Source organism: Cryptomeria japonica, chromosome 2 (assembly GCF_030272615.1).
Source record: "Cryptomeria japonica chromosome 2, Sugi_1.0, whole genome shotgun sequence".
NCBI lineage: Eukaryota > Viridiplantae > Streptophyta > Pinopsida > Cupressales > Cupressaceae > Cryptomeria > Cryptomeria japonica.
Window position 1 is genome coordinate 202,336,813 of NC_081406.1, and position 20,578 is coordinate 202,357,390.

Genomic DNA, 20,578 nt, shown 5'->3' on the forward strand with positions numbered 1-20,578 from the left:
ACCATTTGTTTTTGTGGAATTTCGCAAGAGCATCTGCTGGCTAAATTCCTCCATCTTTGTAGGAATGATGAAAATGACTCCCCATCTTTCTATTTGGTATTGCACAAAGTGGCAAGTGATATATCCATCTCTATGTAATATGAGAAATATTGTATGAAAGCTTCCGTTAGATCACCCCATGACCTTAATTCCAAGTGGAAGTTGGGAGAACCATTCCATATCTTGTTCACCTAAGCTTTGTGGAAACAATCTCATTAAGTACGTTTCTTTTGCTGCTACCTCAATGCAAGCTATGAAAAACTATCTTATATGTGCCTTGGGGTCCCCTTTACCTTTGTATTTATCAAACTTTGGTGTTACGAAGTGTGTAGGAAATGGAGGCATTGGAATTCTTATATCAAATAGATAGGGACATATATCTCTCATTGTGTAAGCTAGTTTTGGTGTATTGTTGTCCTCCATCTTCTTTTGTAAGTCCTTTATCTGCTATTCCAAATTGTTTTTGGGTGGAGATTGACTTCTTGGACCATATCCCATGCCCGAGCCACTAGGTGGTGGAGGAGGATACTTCATATATGGATGGTATTGATCATAAACATGCTCATATGGAGGAGGTCTATAATGATAATGTGTGTAAGGACCATTTGATATAGGGTCATAAGACATATCATGAGTTTGCTCTTATGTATTGCCCCCAAATTTGACATGGGGTTTTCTTATGTCCAAATTTGATCATGTCTCTGGATATCCAATTTCTTTTGAGTTGGGTCCTTAGTATTGGTATGTGATTGAGTGTATTTATCTACATAAGATTTCCATAAAGCTTTGCATAGACAGAGTTGTTCATGAGATGTTCTTTCATGAGTATCATAAGATTGACCATGTGTATTTGGGATCTCAGGTTTTTGAAACAAGGATGATGGTGACTTAGGAATGAAACATGGTCCTCTATGAACTCCACTATTAGGTCTCCTTTGATCCATATTGACTTGACTTTCTTGAGTAGGTCGATTTTCTACTATTTGGGACATGTCAAAATCATGAGGCATCTTAGCTCCACTTTGTGCCATCACTTGTAGGAAATATTGTCTCTCTCTTCTCATGATTTCTCATATCATCTCGTTGAAATGAGGATCCATGATTGCATCTTCTGCCTCTGTTGAATGTACTAAAATATTGTTGACATTTTCATTTTGTGCATCATTGTTGCTTGTATCATCCATGTTCTCAACATTCTGAATGTTTCTATAGATGTCCATGTCAGGTAATGTGGTATGATCAAGATTGAAAAAGATCATTTTTGTACTCATAGCCACTCATGTTTGTGGACCCTTGAGCCTCTTCAGCTTCCCTCGTAGACTTTTGGGAATGCTTTTCAACCATGAACTAGGGCTTGACCAAGATGTGTGAGACTAGATGAAAATGGAAAGAGTATGGAAGACCAAGAGTTGGATGGAATGGAAATGAATTTGAGGTGTACTTGCAATGTCCTGAGTGTAAGACCAAGTATGTATGTAGTAGATTAGGTATGAATTCCAAAGATATGATAGATCTCTTGATGAGGTAAGTTGACCTTGAATCCAAGTAAGACCAAATGAGACCCAAAGGTGATAGACCTTGATGAGGGATCACTTAGCAAAATGTTGTTGTATGTATCATGTTGACAAAGAAGATGAGGCTAAGAAAGTGACCTTTTGACTCAAGTTTAGACAAATGTGAATGTAATGCAAGGTGTAAGGCAATGATGAACTTTATGAGACCCAAAAATAGGCTGAATTCTAGATGGAAACTTGGAGAAGTAACCTAGGAAGCTCAAGAATTCTAAAACTGATTGCTCTTGTTTGTTGGACTGTAAATTTTCCCAATACTGAACACAGACGTGCCTATATACTTTACAAACATGGTTACCCAACATAGACTTGACTAGATACTGCACAAATGCATTTATGAGAATCTTGTGTATACAGTTTACTATGATGATACATACATGTTTCTTTCCTACACAGATGCGATTACAGTACACAAATGCATTTTTGCGAGACACAGATGCATTTATAAAACCCGAGTGCACTTCTTCCAATTTGTGAAGTTGTTGTTGTGACCAAATTAAAATTTTTGACCATTTTTCATGACAAGAGGACACAATATCAATGATGACTCGATATTTGTAGGTGTTTAGACTCAAAATGACTTAAAAGAAAGTGTGTTGTTTGATGTAAAAATATTTTGCATACACTTGAAGACACAAAAGACATAATGTTTTAATGTTTGGTCTTGACTGTTTGAACATTTAAAAGAAGACAAGCACAATTCCTATGGTTGGCCAGGACAATAGTTGTTTATCCCACATGGGGTTTCCCCCGAGGCTACACTATTAAAAGTGGATACTTAGGTTCTTGACCCCACTGGCTCCACCCTCGACACTCACTTCTCTAAGGAATCCAAGTATCAGTCCACATAAAAACTCCTTGTGGCAAACTTTGTACCTCTACTAAGAACCGTATGTGTGTGGGCCTCTCCAGAGGTCCGACCTCCTACTCCAACTACTAGACTTTCTAAAACAAAAAGGTTCTAGTAAAGGCATCTGCTCGTGTGGCCATACATGCGACACTTTTAGCTCTATAAATACAAAAGGATCCCAATCGGTAGGGGTTACGCTGTACTATTGATCAAATAAATTTGATCAAACAGGTTTATGGGGAGACATAGTGTCGGTATGGATTAATCAACACACGTTACCCATGGCTTTCACCATGGATACAATTATTTATAGTGGTTCAGAAGAGGGGGGATTGCCTCGCTACCACTTGGGTCATTCCCTCCTCACTAGTAGTCCTAGTGACCATATAGGGATGTAGGCCCTCTAAAGATAAACACAAAAGATCCTATTCCTCAAGACACAAAAGACATTGGTTTAATTTTAGTGCACCAATTTAAGTGTTTTCTAATCTATGAAAATAAAGCACACAATGAAAATCAAAAGAAAACCACTGCCAAGGTCCTGCAACAAAGATTTGTTAGTAGTTTGGGTTGTTTCAAAAGAGTACCCCTTCCTGCAAGCAAACAAGTTAGAATTATTTTAACAAAATCCCAAAAAACTTTGTGAAAATTAAGGGCCTTCGACACATGATTTTCTTTCAAAGACAAGTTGCACCACTTCATTAGTTGGATCACAAGATATTAGCTCAAATAAACCATATTTGAAACCCTAAATGATGAGACAAAAAACCTAAATTAGAATTTGAAAATTGAAAAATGCTCAAAAAATATTAACATGACTTTATCAATTACAGACACGGTTCTGGAACACAGACGTGTCTGAACACTTCATAAATGCGATTCTACAAAAAGTGGAAAAACATAAAACCCTACAAAACACAAACACAACTAAAATGAACACGGACGTGATTATATTTCCCAAACGCAGTTAAATCTCCCATAGACGCTCCTAGAATGAAAGCCTGTAATCTGGAAAATGAAAATGTTGTCAGGAACACAAACGCAATTTAGGGATGCACAAGTGCTTCAGAAAAACAAAAATGCGGTTCTAGAAGGTGCATAGGTGAAAAGTCAAAATATCATCAGAAAATGTAAGATCTGCAACTTTAAAAACAAAATCTGCAACCAAAATGTTAAATGCAAAAGGACAAGAGTCCCTACCAAGCATGCCAAAATGTGTATGGTGAAAATTGGATAATGGAAACAACAATATTGAAAGACTAAATGAATTCAACCACAAAACCCTAGCCTAACAACAACAAAGATCCACCATAACATATGAAGATTACCTAGGACAATGCAAATCAACAAAATCAGAAATATTATACCATCACATGTCCACTAGGGTTTTAATCTCCATTCTTCCTATCTCCATTGATCTTGCTTAATATATTTTCTCTCAGATTTTATGTGTGCACAAGACCTTAACAAAGAACATAAATGTGATTGATAGCTTGATCACAAAAAGGCTTGATTGCATAAGATTGCTTAGACAATTAGATTTCTTAGAATGCTTAGGGTTGATAATGAAGGAGAGTATCCTCTTATATAGAAGACACTGTAGGAAATTGAGGGATACGATTAAGAGGTGTAAAGATAAATGGTCGGCTAAAATTAAATGGTAGGTAGAGGAAATAATAAAATGATAAAGGGGTAAGGTAGTGTAGGAATTAAGAGATGAATGACATGTGTCATGAGTAGAGAAAGCTAATGAATTAATTAAATAAATAAAGATTTATTTAATTAATAGAAGAAGTGGGATCAATTAAATAAATAAAAGTATTTATTTAATTTAGGAAAAAAGACAATTTAAATATATAAAAATATTTATTTAAATGAGGAAAAAGGCTAGAAAAGGATAAATGAATTACTTAAATAAATAAAGATTCATTTAATTAATAGAAAAATTAGGATAAATAATTGAATAAATAAAAATATTTATTTAATTAGACAGGACAATTTTAGGTGTCTACATGATGTATTTTGAGAAAGAAACACAGAGAATATTTCCCTGTTTGTAAATCAATTAGAGAAAGAGCACCTCTATGAATTGTGCATTCAGATTTAATTGGAAGCTGCTAAAATTTTCCAACTTTCATTGATGATTTCACAAGAAAAACATGGGTTTATTTTCTCAGACATAAGTTCAAAGCATTTACTTACTTTCAACATTTTAAAGCATTTCGGGAAAAATAAAGTAGTTACCATGTTAAAGTTTTAAGAACAAATAGAGGAGGTGGACACTTTTCTAATGAATTTTTGAAATTTTATAAAAAGCATGGTATTCACAAATAATTTACAACCAGTTACACACCATAGAAAAATGGTATGGCTGAGAGGAAAAAACAAACCATAATGGAAATGGCCTAAAGCATGTTGATATCAAAGAATTTATGAAATGTGTTGGGATTTTTGGCATATGGACACTCCAATGAGACATTGTGTGTGATTGAAGGTTTTGTCATTGATGGCAACCTTGCAATCCTATGGCACCGACATGACATTCTACTGGCAAAGCATTATTCAAGCAAGACAGTGCATCGGCATCAACAAGACCACTCTACACCGGCACTGACACCGACACAGAAGAAAAAGATGTATACTGGCACAAAGGCCGACAGGATTTTTGATATGTAATATTTTGTTTATTATTGTAAGCCGACTTGGCAAATTGTAAAATGACTCTTGTATATAAAAGAGATCATTGTAGACATTTGTAGGAAAGGGATAGCGAGCATAAAGAAAATTATGAGACAGACCTAATGTGCGAATTATAGGTCAAGGGTATATGTAAAGAACAGAGCAAGAACCAGTACTGAATCTGGCATTGAAGATGCTATTGTAAAGCAGTATAGAATATTGGATTAGCTTAATCCTCATTGTAAGTCAGTGTGACTTCTCACTGAGCAGTGTGCTCTAGGCAGTTGGCCTTCCTGCATGTGCAGGCCCCTATTGTAAGTAATATTCTCTTATTGGCCAGTAAGTGAATATTGTGGGTCACAAATCCCACCGAGGTTTTTCCCACACCGGGTTTCCTCGTTAAACATCTTGTGTTAGGGTGTTCTTTTCATGTGGATGTTTTTGATTCTGTTTATTACATTAATTCTTGCATACCGGTACACTGCTACTTTATGTTCTGCACGTTTTATATTAAGAAAATTACATTACCGGTCAGATACTGATTCACCCCCCCCTCTCAGTATCTGTGGGCACCCTAACAGGGATGAGATAGTAGCAATTGCTATTTATATAATGAACAAATTCCCAACAAAACTAGTGAAAAATAGAATCCATCAAGAGGAACGAACTAGCATGAAACATAATGTTTCTCATCTAAAAATATTTAGTTTTGTAGCATATGTGCATGTACCTAATGAGCTAAGAAATGTGTTGGACAATAAAAGTGGAAAACACATTTTTGTTGGTTATTTTGAGGATACAAATGAATACAAGTTATTTTAAACCAATTGCAAGGAAAGTCATAATCAACAAAGATGTTCAATTTCTGGAAGATTAAGTATGGGATGGAAGTGTAGATAGGATTTTGAACATAGTTTTATCCACCTCACATGATGTTATGATAGATGAGGTATTTCCACCTCAAGGTACAAATCATACAAGTCCTCCCACTCTTGCACAAACTCCACAAGTTGTAGCCCAAACTACACCATCTATAAAAAGGAAATCTTTAAGATTGTAGTCAACACCAAGGGTGAAACATACACCACAACATTCCAGCAACTCCTTTAGCTAGAATACTTGGGGCAAGTTCATTAAAGTTAAAAAATAATTATATTTCTTTGGACCCAACTTTGATAAGCATGCTACTTCACAAAACAAGGAGTCTAAGTGAGTTATATAATGTTGATATAACTAATTCATTTTTTATTATTTTCTTTATTTCTCAAACTGATGATCCATTATCATTTAAAGAATTTATAAAAGAAGAAACATGGGCTCAATCCATGGATGAATACATTGATTCTATTGAAAATAATCACACATGGGAATTAGTGGATTTTCTTAATGAAAAAGATGCATGATTAGTGTGAAATGGATTTACAAAAGTAAACAAGATGCTGATGGAAAAGTGTAAAAACATAAAACAAGGTTAGTTGCAACGAGCTTCACACAATAGCCTATAATATATTTCAATGAAACATTTTATCCTATTGCACAGTTGGAAATACTTATGATTGTAGTGGTTGTTTCTATTCACAATAAGTGGCTTGTGTACCAAATAGATGTAAATTCAACATTTTTAAATGGTTATCTAGAGGAGGAATTATATGCAAAATAACTAAAAGGTTATGAGATACTTAGTCATGAGAACAACATATATAGATTAAAGAAAGCTCCTAGAGCTTGGTACAACTACATTGACTCTTTATCTCTTTCAAAATGGATTCCAAAGAAGTGGTTGTGAGCCCACCTTGTAGATAAAATTCATTAAGCAAGGTAACATTCTAATTGTTTTCTTCATCTAATTTTTAGTGACAATCTTATCATAGATTCTTTTATAACAACAATAAAAAGTGAGTTTGAAATGACAGATTTGGGGCTTATGAAATATTTTTGGGTATCAAAACCCATCAATATAATTATAGAATTTTTATTTGACAATCTGAATATTCTAGTGATGTCTTGAAAATATTTAATATGTTGAACTGTAAGACAACCCCAACACTAGTTATGACAAATATGTAGTTGATAAAAGAGGATGCTGGATCAAGCGTTGATCCTACATTGTTTAAAAGGTTAGTTGGGAGTTTAATGTATTCGATGACCACAGGGACTGACATTATTTATGGTGTAAGTCTAATTTTAAGATTTATGAAGTCTCCAAAAGATTCTCATTGGTAGGCTGGTAAGAGAACTCTGAGATATGTTAGTGGTATAAAGAATTATAAAATTATGTATTCCGCTTTAGATGCATCAAATTTTATTGGATATATATGGACACTGATTGTCCTATTAGTATTGATGATAGAAAAAGCACCTCATGTTATGTATTCTATTTTGGTACAAGTGTTGTATCATGGGCATCAAAGATCATTTTTACTCTTTCTTTAGCTGAAGATAAATATGTAGCATAAACCAATACAACATGTCAAACTATATGGATGAGAACAATGTCGAGTGATTTGATGCATCCTCAAATAGAAGCAACTTAGATTTTCTATGACAATAACACAACCATTGCTTCATCATAAAACCTTTTTTTTCATGAAAGGAGAAAGCACATAGACACACGTTATTACCTTATTAGGAAATCATAACATAAAAAAGGTATTTTTATAATACCATAGTCACTAAAATTATGGGCCAAGGAATCAATTCAAAAAGTGACCAAAAACATAAAAAATAAAAAAACAATAAATTTCAAAGATTCTACCCCTAAATTGCCCCACAAATGATTTTTTTTTGGATAAAAATTGTGTATGTCTACTATAATGTAAATAAATATAATTCTCAGCTATAAAAATTATAGCAAATGATCAATTAGTACCTACATATATTAATAATTAGACAAGAAATTCTAGTTGTAATAATAACAACTTAAAGTTACACATTAATACTTTCAACTTTTCATTAATATAATATATTATATCAATTAATATGTTAATTGAATTGAATTTATAACATAAGACTAATTATAATATAGTATAAATAAAAGATGAAATCTCTATCACTGACACTAATATAATAAAAGAATTGGGGATTATTTAAACATGAGCAGAATACTAATATTGTAAATTTTGATGGTCTCTATATTTTTTGATTGTCAACTATTTTAAATTAACTTCTGGTAGCCATTATGATTGAAAAATGACATTCACTATATTTACGAAAAAATCTCAAACATAGTAAATGTAGATTCAAACTTATTAATGACATATAACATATTAAATAGTAAATAAAATAACTTTAAGAAAAAATAAACTTTAAAAATGAAATTAAATAAATTGAATAAAATAACTTTTAACTAAATAAAAATAACTCTAAAAAAATAGTTAAACAATTTTAAAATATATTAAAATAATATGTTAGTAAATTATAAATATCATAATCACTTCTATTTAAAAAATAGAGGAGATAGTAATATTAAATTATTGAATTAAATTAAATTTTATTTCATGTTATTTAATCCTAAAATGTGTAAATGCGATTTTTCTATGCAACACACAAAATGTATCATTGACTATATTTATTAATTAATAAAAAAAATAGAAGAAAAATAAAAATATTTATATTTTTTTTTGGATAAAAGGAATAAAGCCTAAATAATATATTAATATAGAAAGAGAAAGTACATATGAAAGATAAATAAAACCAGCAAACTGATAGAACAATAGCAAAAACCAGCCTTATACAAAGACTAAAACCACCAACCAATGAACCCTATACAAAGTCCCAAACTTATGAGAAAGATTTTAGTGAGCATCATTTCATGTGATTAATGCTAACTCAGCTTCCTCCACAAATTCCTCCTTATTGAACATGACATCCCCATCACTTAAATGTTATCCTTTACTAGCCAAAGCATCCGCCAAACAATTAGCTTCCCTATAAAAAGGAACAATTTGATAGCTATGAAAGTGCTCTAATAGCCTCCAAGCCTCCTGAAGAATATACATAATTCTTCGGTTTGAAGCTTCAATTTTTTAAGCGTTCTAATAATATTCATTGAACCCCCCTCAATAATCAACTTACTGATGCCAATGTTACAAGCCATTTGAATCCCAAAAAGTAAAGCCCTTGCTTATGCCACATTGTTAGATCCATCTGAAATCCTAGTTGCTTTTGCCATAAAAATTGATCCCTTGTGATCCCTTAAAACACTACAAATACCTAACACCCCGGGATTTCATTTCACTACCCAATCAAAGTTTAATTTATAGCTTGAGATGTCTAGAGGTTCCCATTTAATATCTTTCTTGTACAACAAAATGATAGCATTCTTGAGGAGAGAGCCCTTAAACGACAACTTAATTCCTGACCAATTTATAAGGATACCATCATCCCTAAAAGTAAAACAAGAATCCATTCTTTTATGCTTGATAGTATAAGCCATCACCACCTCTAAAATTGAATTTTCAATATTCTAAATCACATCTTCTACATTGTTTCTTTCACCTTTGAATATTCTCATATTCCTTTTCCACCAAACATTCCAAATCACAATGGCTATAGATACTTACTAGAGAGCTTAAAAAAAGAATCTATGTACAACCTAGGCCAAGACTCAAAAACCAAATCTAGATTAGAATGTAAAGAAGCTACCCAATTGAATTTACCCTAGAGCCATGATCAAAAATCATATGTGTAGTCATAGTTTAGAATCTAAAGTTATCTTTAGTTTCTATTTCCTTATCGCATAATACACAATTGCATACTAGAGTAATACCTGGAAATGCTAATATCTCACTAGTGAGAATTATCTCTTTAAGGGAAAGCCAAGCAAAGGAACCTACTTTTGGTAAACTTGCATCTATCCAACAAAAGAAAAAACATCTTTTCTTGCAATTTATGAGTACATTTATTTTTAACACTTCATAACCTTGCTTTATCAAATACACAATAGACTAGTATGGTACCCAAATCAGCCTATATAGGGCTTGAATGATGTGGATACATCTTTATTTTAACTCGATTTTTAGTATGATATTTTGATTGGAAGGGGTTGCCATTAGAGAAAAATCCTTTCATTGCATTGTGTTGCAGGACACCTCTTCTTTTTATGGTGTTTTCATGACTTAGGGGTGTCTAGTGAGTGTCTTGTGTTTAATATTTTTTCTATAATGGGTTGGATCTCAAAGATCACCCTTGATGTAATAAAATGCCTTTGTGTGGTCAATACCCTCTCAGGTGCACATATAAACCTAGAGGTCTATTAGGCCATGTGGGCTTGAATTATGAATTTTTGTGTTTTATGGTTTTAGAATGCTGTCTTAGGTGTTTTGAAGGCTAATGATGACCTTGGATGTGCTTGACAAGGTTTAGGTGTTTAGGGATTAAAAGTTGCAAAAGTTGCACAATTGTTGTCATTGTTGTCAAGCAACTTTTCAAAAGTTGCCGGTTGGAATGTAACTTATCTCCAATGGTCATAACCATTTAAAATTTGGTTGTGGTCATTGAGAGGAACACATATATTCTTGTACAACCGAAGAAAAAATGTTGTTGACAGTGGTGGAGTGTTTGAAATAAACAAATTTGATTTTGCCAGAACTGTGTTACATTTCCATACTGTCTGTATAGAGCATTGAATGGTTTTGCGAAATTTTGGCTTGGTAAGAAATATCATTGAGTTACCTTTCAAATGAACCTAGTCTGACCTCTCGAAGTGGATTTTGAAGGAAGATATTGATAATTTACCCTCTGTAGGTCCAAAACCCTCTAATTTCCTAAGGTGTTGTATAGATGATGCCCTAACTTGCAATCTAGCCATTGGTTTTCAATGGCCATTGGTAGGATGAAAGTTAGGAGGGTGTATTACGAGATTCCAAAGGGGTGAGATTAGAGGAGTTGGTTTGGTATTTTTACCACCAAGCCCTAGTCTAAACTTTATGAGGGTTTAGATTAGAACAATAAAAAATTGATTGATTTCCAGATGTGTATCTGTAGAAAATGGAGTTAGATGATTGAATTGGTGTATTTAGACCTTAGATAGGCCCTCTGAAGCATTGGATCTTCCTTGTAATCCCATTCCCATACACTTCCTTTGTAACTTAGACCTAATTTGACCAATTAGGTCTATGACCCAAGTAGGTGCCTAGGAGTGCTGGAGCAGGTTGGAGATCTGATTCTTTGGAGTTCAGAAGAGGTTCAAAAAGGGTATATTAAACTAAGATTTTTTTGAGGCCTTGTTTGGAAATTTTTGGAGTAAGGATCGAAAAAGAAGGAAAATAGGGCTACTAGTCGAGTAGGTGTGACTAGGGGTAAAAGAGAAAAGCCATTACTCTTGTGAAGCAAGAAATTTGTGAAAGGTCTTTTCGGGACCTAATAACATTGGAAAGGGGTGTTCCATCCCTTGTGAGGGGTAAAATCTCAAATTTGGTTTTTGGTGTGAGTTGAGGCCTTTAAAGGCTTGAGATTGGAAGAGTGAAAGGTGAGTGTGAGTGGGGGCTAACCACTCTACTGCTGTTGTCCTCTGCATCAAGTGGTATCAAAGTTCTAGAAGAACATTGGGAAGAGTTTAAACCATGGGAGATAGGACAGAGGGACAAAATGAAGAGGAGATACCCTTTATAATCACCAATGTAGAATTGGATAGGATAGTGAGAGAGCAAATATCCAAGAACAGAAAGATGGAAGTAGGAATAGAAAATTTGAAAAAGGATCAGGGTGGGAAAGAAGTTGTCTCAGACTCTAAGAAAGAAGAAGAAGGAGAGGAAAAAGGAGAGAATCCAGCTGTGCCTTTAGATCAAAGGCAATTTATTGAAGCCCTTGAGAGAGTAGGTGGAAGAGACACTAAGGCAGAATTACCCATGCTTCATGGGAAGATGAATCTAGAGGATTGCATGGATTTGATTGAGGACTTAGGAAACTATTTTCAATATAAGGAGGTGGTAGATAACCAAAGAGTAAAGGTGGCTAAGTCAAAATTGAAGGGACCTATCCTTAGTTGGTGGAATGTCCTACACAGGGAAAGAGTGGTGAAAGGTAAGAACCCCATCACTTCATGGAAGAAGATGGTGTTAGAAGTTAAGAAGCAATTTGTCCCTGGGGATTATGAGATGATCGTACATAAGAAACTACAAAACTTGAGGCAAAAGGATTTGGATGTTAGTTCTTACACCGAAGAGTTCCACAGAATGACACTTAAGGCAAAGAAACCAGAGAGTGAGACACAAAAGATAGCAAGGTACATGAATGGCCTTAAGTTAAACATTCAAGATGAACTAAGTTTGTTTAAACTCAATTCAGTGCATAAGTATTATCAAATGGCACTTGGAATTGAGGAGAAGCAAAAGAGGAAAGGAGAACACCATAATAGAGGAAGGGGTACAAATTTTAGAGGTAAGGGAAGATTCAATGGTAGAGGATCATATCCTAAACCCCAAGGAGAAACAAGTAGTTAGGAACATGAAGGATAATCAGAGAACATAGGTAGTTTTAGAGGAAGAAGAGCAAGTGGAAGAGGAAGGTTTGGTGAAGAGGACCTAGTGTTTTCACCGGTAGGTGTTTCTCTTGTAACTAGGCTGGACATCAATTCTTTAGGTGTCTAGAGAAGAAAGGAAATGGTATCCAAGGGGGTGAAAGAAGAGCACATTTGATTCAAGAGGATGATAGTCAAAGTATGACCTCCTACCACACATCAACTTCAAGATCTGTAGACCCGAAGAAAGGAGAGCTCTTGATGATCAAAAGGACTCTCTTGAATGAGCCAATCAACAAGGAACCATCTCAGAGGAAATCTCTTTTCAGAACCACCTGCAAGGTACAAGGTAAAGTTTGTAAAGTCATTGTAGATTTTGGGTCCACAGATAATATAGCTTATGTTGAAATGGTCACCAAGCTTAACCTGTAAAGAATACGTCATCCCTACCCCTATAAAGTATCTTGGTTAAACAAAAGACAACAAGTGTTTATTAGTGAACAAGTTTGGGTATAATTTTCAATTGGTGAATACAAGGATAGGTTATGTGCAGGATCATGGTGTGCCAAAACAAGCCCTTAAGTGGCAATGAAATTTCAGAAAATCAGAGTTATGCAACTTGACATGAAAATTTGAATAAGTTCTGAACATTATTTTTAAAATATGTAAGAAGAGAATCTATATAAAATTGAATTTAGTTTCTAATTTAGTAGTTGTTTTTTGAAAATAAAAAATCCCATTTGATGAAAATTTCAAATTTCAATGCAGCGGTACTAAAATTTCAGGAAAAAGATAAGAAGTAGACGTATGTTTGACCAACCTAATCACAATCAAATCATAATATTTTTTTTATAATATTTATAATATAAGTATTAGACTCATGTCTGGATGTGACACATATTTTTTTATAAAGTAAATAATTATTTATGATTTTTTACTACAGCTTTTCAGAAATTCAGAAACTCCTACGTCTGACCACCTTAACTTGGTCAAAACCTTTAAAATTTAATATTTTTAAATTTTTCCCTATAGTAGACAAAGCATAGGATGTGATGCATATTTTGGATTCAAAAAATATTATACCGTTTGAAAGTTATGAGTGTTTTCCAACCAGTCTATCAATCAAGACTATTGTCATAATTCAATTAGAAAATAAATAATAATTATTTATTAAAGTTGAAATAAGAAAAGCCTTATATTGTTGGAAAGTTGAGAACGTCCTTAAAAAACCCTTTTCGTTTTATCAATTTTGTCTACAAAAAAAGTCGTTAGCCATTAGTGTAAAGTCTGGAAAATCAAGGAATACTGAAAAACACATTTTTTCAGTTGATTTTCTAGGCTCGTCACTTCCAAGCCAAATCCCAAAGCATTCCTAAGCCAAAATTTGAAAATTGAAAATTGTACAACAAAAATTGGATATCCGATTTTAATAAGTAATTCACTAACTAAATTTGCACATAATTAATCTATTGTTTATTAATATATTAAGATATAATATTTTAATATATTAATTTATAAAAAAATTATTATATGATATTAGGGAGAGGGAGAGGGGAGAGAGGGGGGAGAGAGGGAGAGGGAGAGGGGAGAGAGGGGGGAGAGAGAGAGAGAGAGAGAGAGAGAGAGAGAGAGAGAGAGAGAGAGAGAGATTAGGGGAGAGAGACAGGGGGATATAGAGAGATAGAGATATGGGGAGGGTGAAGGGAGAGAGAGATGGGGAGAGGGAAGGGAGAGAGAGATAGAGATATTAGGGGAGAGGGAGAGAGGTATTATGGGTCCTATGGTGTCCTAAGGGGTCATATTGTGTCATAAAACACCTTAGGACACCATATAACCCCTTAAGACACCAAATTGTGTTGTTATGGGTCATATTTAATTCTAAGGGGTCATATTGTGTCATATGACCCCTTAGGACACAATATGACCCTTTACGACTTGATACAGTGTCATTATGGGTCATATGACCCCTTTGTTGGCATTTGAAGATTATCGGTATTTTGCATAGAGATTGCATTAATGATATGTTGTCATTGATGTCAATTGAACCAGTAATGGTATTCATGATATTGTTTATATTGTTGATTTTGATATTGGCTAGTAACCGGTAAAAGAGCTTTGTGGAACATGTTTTAAACCGGTGAACTGGTATAAAGGGTTAAACCTTTCTATGTAATGTAACCGGTAAAACCCTATCAACTGTTAAGCCCTAACCGACCAAGTTTGTTGGTTTATTATATGATAAGAGGTAATGATGGAGACATGTGTGATCATTTGATTGAGGATATATTCAAATCGTTTTGGTGCATTTGTTCTTGTCTAGGGAAGGAGCAAGAAGGAACAAAGTGGATTCCATTTAATGCACAACATGTGATGAGTTACAAAGTCTGATGAAGCGGTGATCATGGAGCGGGTGAAATTGTCTTGAAGAATGTGAAGAGATTGTCATGATTTCTAATGGTCAAGATTGTACCAACTTATTTGTAGTCTTGATGATGAGAATTAGGTTTTTGTTGTGTTACCGACCTAATTGATTTCTATTTAAGGTCGATGAAGTTGTTTGTAAAGGTTGTTGGCAAGGTTGGTAGAAAACCTGTTGAGTGTGTAGTTGCCAAACTAGTGAATGGATCTGCACTTTGAGTGAAGGCAGATTGAAGGTTATAGAAGGATCTGATCAAGCAAAAGTAGTGCTATTGAGACAGATCAATAAGACTATTGTTTTCTAACAATTACAACATAAGTTAAATCCCTTAATCGGGTGAGCTCTAACAAGCTTGGTTACTCATTAAATCCTCTAACAAGGTGATCCATTAGCTTGGATTCTTAAATCCTCCAGCGAGGTTATTCCTAACAAGGTATTGTGCTTCTAACAAGGCATATTTGTAAATCCCTTAATCGGGCGATTCCTAACCGGAATTAGTTCTTAACAAGACTTATTGTAAAGCTCTAACAGGCTTTGGCTCCTAGCAGGGTGAATTCCAGAAGAGTTTAGATAGCTATATTTGTGAGTCCCATCTCACCATGGTTTTTACCTATTTGGGTTTTCCACGTATAAACATTTGTGTCAAGTGGTGAATGCTTTTGTTGTTGTGACTTTACTTGTTGATAGGGTTAATTCCTGATAAGGCATGTTAAGTAGAAGAATTGAAGATGAATATGTTGAGTGATGTTTAAGCATTGTTGATGTTTATATAGATGTTGAGGTTGTTTACTGTTAAAGCTATAATAATAGTTAAACCGATCAATGTCAAGTATTCTTATGAGTATTGATCTTGATTGAGATATGTTTACTTTGTTTGCCTGAGTTTGAGTTTGGGAACTTTGTTTCAGTTTTTCTATATACTAATTCACCCCCCCTCTCAGTATTCTACCAGATACTTATTCTTTCATCATACCATCACCCTTATGACACCATATGGTGTCGTTAGGGGTCATATGGTGTCCTAAGGGGTCATATTGTATCCTACGACCCCTTAGGACACCATATGACCCTTTAAGACACCATATTGGGTTTTTATGGTTCTTATGGTGTCCTAAGGGGTCATATTTTGTCCTATGACCCCTTAGGACACCATATGACCTTGTAAGACACCAAACTGTGTCGTTATGGGTCATATTGTGTTCTAATGGGTAATATTGTGTCATATGACCCCTTTAAGGCACCATATGACCCCTTAGGACACAATATGACCCTTTACGACTCTATACAGTGTTGTTATGGGTCATATGACCCCTTATGACACTATATGGTGTCGTTAGGGGTCCTATGGTGTCCTAAGGGGTCATATTGTGTCCTACGACTGCTTATGACACCATATGACCCCTTATGACACCATATGGGGTTGTTATGGGTTCTATGGTGTCCTAAGGGGTCATATTGTGTCCTAGACCCCTTAGGACACCATATGACCCCTAAAAACATAATTTGGTGTCTTAAGGGGTCATATGGTGTCTTAAGGGGTCATATTATGTCCTACAATCCCTTAGGACACCATATGACCCCTTAAGACACCAAATTGTGTCGTTATGGGTCATATGGTGTCCTAAGGGGTCATGGGACAACATATGACCCCTAAGGACAACATACAACCCCTTTATGACACCATATGGTGTCGGTAGGGGTCATATGGTGTCCTAAGGGGTCATATGGTGTCCTATAATCCCTTAGGACACCATATGACCCCTTAAGACACCAAATTGTGTCATTATGGGTCATATTGTGTCCTAAGGGGTCATGGGACACCATATGACCCCTAAGGACAACATATGACCCCTTATGACACCATATTGGGTTGTTATGGGTCCTATGGTGTCTTAAGGGGTCATATTGTGTCCTACGACCCCTTAGGACACCATATGACCCCTTAAGACACCATATTGGGTCGTTATGGGTCCTATGGTGTCCTAAGGGGTCATATTATGTCCTACGACCCCTTAGGACACCATATGACCCCTTAAGACACCAAATTGTGTTGTTATGGGTTATATTGTGTCCTAATGGGTCTTGGAACACCATATGACCCCTAAGGACAACATACGACCCCTTATGACACCATATTGGGTCGTTATGGGTCCTTTGGTGTCCTAAGGGGTCATATTGTGTCCTACAACCACTTAGGACACCATATGACCCCTTAAGACACCAAATTTTTTTGTTAGGGGTCATATGGTGTCCTAATGGGTCATATTGTGTCTCTCTCCCTCTCCTTCTCTCTCTCTCTCTCTCTCTCTCTCTCTCTCTCTCTCCCCTAATCTCTCTCTCTCTCTCTCCCTCTCTCTCTCTCTCTTAAATATGAGTAATAAAATCGGATATCGGATTTTATCGGATATCCGATTTCTATTATTGCCATTAATGTGACAACAGTAAAGAAAACGTGGCAACGGGAAAAAAATTTTAGACCACAAAACTATACATTAAAATCGGATATCCTATATAATCCAATATCCGATTTTTTTGGATATCCAATTTTTGTAAATAAAAAAGAGCCTTGTGGGCCATTTTGTGGATTCCAACGGTCCATAGTCTCCATATTCTATTTTCTATCAACGATCATGGATTTTTCAAATAAGTTGAGACAAATTTGTGCTTTTGAAAGATTCTTAAAGTCAAATCTTACATTGTCAATCATTTAGGAGCATCTTTGTAGAGGTAAATGGGGAGTAGTAGTTGTCGAAAGTCTAAACGCAAAAGAAAACTTTCAAATGACCAAATTGAAGTGTATAGAGAAGGTCATAGGAGGAGAAGACAAGGTATGTTAAATATTGTTAATGTTACTTCAAGTTAAGAGGAAATTGAATTTGAAAATGTGTCACAAGTTATTGAAAATGAAAATAGAGATTTTGAAAGTGAAAATTTTGAAAATATTGAAAATGTTGAAAGTGATAATGAAAATGCTCAATATGTGGAAAATTTTCACATAGGAGGTGAACATGTGGAAAATTTTGACATTGGAGGTGAACATGTGGAAAATTTTGACATTGGAGGTGAAAATGTGGAAAAATTTGACATTGAAGGTGGAATTGCTCAACCAAGTGAACAATATGTAACACCTAATTACTTTAGAAATGAAGACCCTCTCATGGATGAAAGACAAATTCCAAATCCAAGACCTTCAAGAACCCCAAAATGGTTACTTGAAATTGATGAGAACATTATTGTGAATCGTGAAGGCAAGAGGTCAACAAGAACCATTCGGTTGTGGGCTACACAACTTTACAACCAAAATTTTAGCAATAAGACATTGACCGAGCAATGCCAACTCTTTGTTCAATTGCTAAAGATGGTAAAGATGAGACCATTTCTAAACAAATTGAAGATTTGTATGAACAAGAAGATGGAGATAAATTCTATTAAATTGCCAAAAATCTATTTGACGCTCTCAATTCTATTGGAAAGAATACCAAAGAAATAGATAAGAGAGCCGCTCGAAGAGTGATTACAACCTCTTTAGTAAGCCATCAATTGAGGAAGGCTCGTCAAATGAGACAAACTTGTGTTGATTTTAACATAAACCATAAAACTTTGGATCTAGAGCACTTGCACGAAGACAAAGACTTGACAATCCACTTAAACAAGATACATGCGATTTTGGTGGGAGGCTTCCACGTGGTGATAGAAAGTTGACTGACAATGTGAAGGAGGAGATTCAACAATTTTGGCACTCTAATTCTAGAGTGTCACCCAATGTAAAGGATGTTTTGAAATTAAGAATCGACAACTAAGACCGCACATCGCATCCCAAACATTTCTTGGAATCAAGTCAAACACTGTTGTACAATTTTTTTTGTGAAGTACATCCAACTTTGCAAATATCACAAAGGGCCTTTGAATCTTTGAAGCCATTTCCTCTTAAGATTCGTAATACTTGTTGTTGCAAGTACCATGTGGAGTTTTCAATGTACCATGAATTTTTATGTCATATTTGTTCTACGATGCATACTAATGAGATGTTGTAGGAGTGTGGTGCAATTCTATTTCTGAGATCATCAAGAGACTTGCAAGATCTATTTTTATGCCCTAGAGATGATGGCTGCTATTTCTATAGAAATGATTGTTTGAATGAGAAGTGCTCAGAATGTGGTGGGTTGTCAAAGTTTGTTTCATGTTTTCATGAGGGAAGCGAACACGATTTTGGAAAGAATTATGTTGAGAAAAAAATATATGAGACATTGAAATATACTTTGAAGAGTGGAGGTGAAGGTTCTAGATGCGAATTAGTCTCAAGAGAAGTGAGTATTGCTGATTTTATTTTGGATTTTAAGGAAAATATTTTCTACAAGTATGCATGGCACACCCATAGGTCTCAGTGGTTGGATCAACAATTCAGGATGTGTAAGAACTCTTTCTTGATTGGCACTATTGTATCAGTGGTTGATTTTGCAGAGAACTATACATTGCAACCACAGAATGAGGTACAGTCTCAGTATTACAATTCAATCCAGATTGCTATTTTTGTTCACATTACATATAGACATGCTCCTAATAGTACAGAAGAGGGCATGAAGATAATCGGGGAGTATCATTTTTATATGAGTGATGATAGATCACAATCCTTCGAGTATGTGCAACATTCTTTCTAGATTTTTTTTGAGTTCTTGCATGAGAAAGATATTGCAATTGATTGACATATCATATGGTCAGATAACTATATGGGTCAATTCAAGAATGCCCGCATGTTTTATTGGTTGAGTAGAATGCATGTAGAGACGCGTATACCTCATATTTGGTGTTTTTTTAGGTAGGACATGGGAAGGGGAATCATGATGGAGCAGGTGCATGTTTCAAGAGAACTCTAATTAAGGAGCAATTGAGGATTTTAGGTGAAAATTTATTTGATGCACGTTCTATTGTTGATTGGTGTAGTTAACCATTGTCACATGGAGGTACTCTTGATTCAGCAGTGACTAGATTCTTTTGGTTGGTTGAGAAGGGTATAGTGGGAGTAGATTGGATTGTCAAACAATTAAAGATTCTTCAAATATGCATTCATTTCTCAACTCAGATGCAAGTACATGGACCATTTAGACATGAGCGTTGGCTTGTTTTTGTCAGAGTTGTGTTCGGTGTGATTGGGATTAGTGCGAGTCAAGTGAGTGGGTTGATACATGGGTTCCCCAATATCTAACTCCTTTATCTCAAACAATATCCTTGTCAAACGATGACATGGAAAGTTCACTTGAGTATGACCGTCTATCAGATCTTGTGCAACCAGGACATGTTTTTGTAGTTGTTGTACCACAAGGGAATGAAGAAAGATCAGAATATTGGTTGGAACGATGTGTACACGGAAAAAAAAAGCTAACACAACCAGTGACAGATGATGATGGGTTCACATATCCTACAGGTTCAGTTGTTGTTGTGGGAACTTGGTTGCGAACATACATGATTAGAAAGAATGGCATACTTGCATTTGAAGGCTGTGAGAGACACAAAACCATTATAATGTATTCACACCTTATTAATATAGCTACAAATGTCAAGTT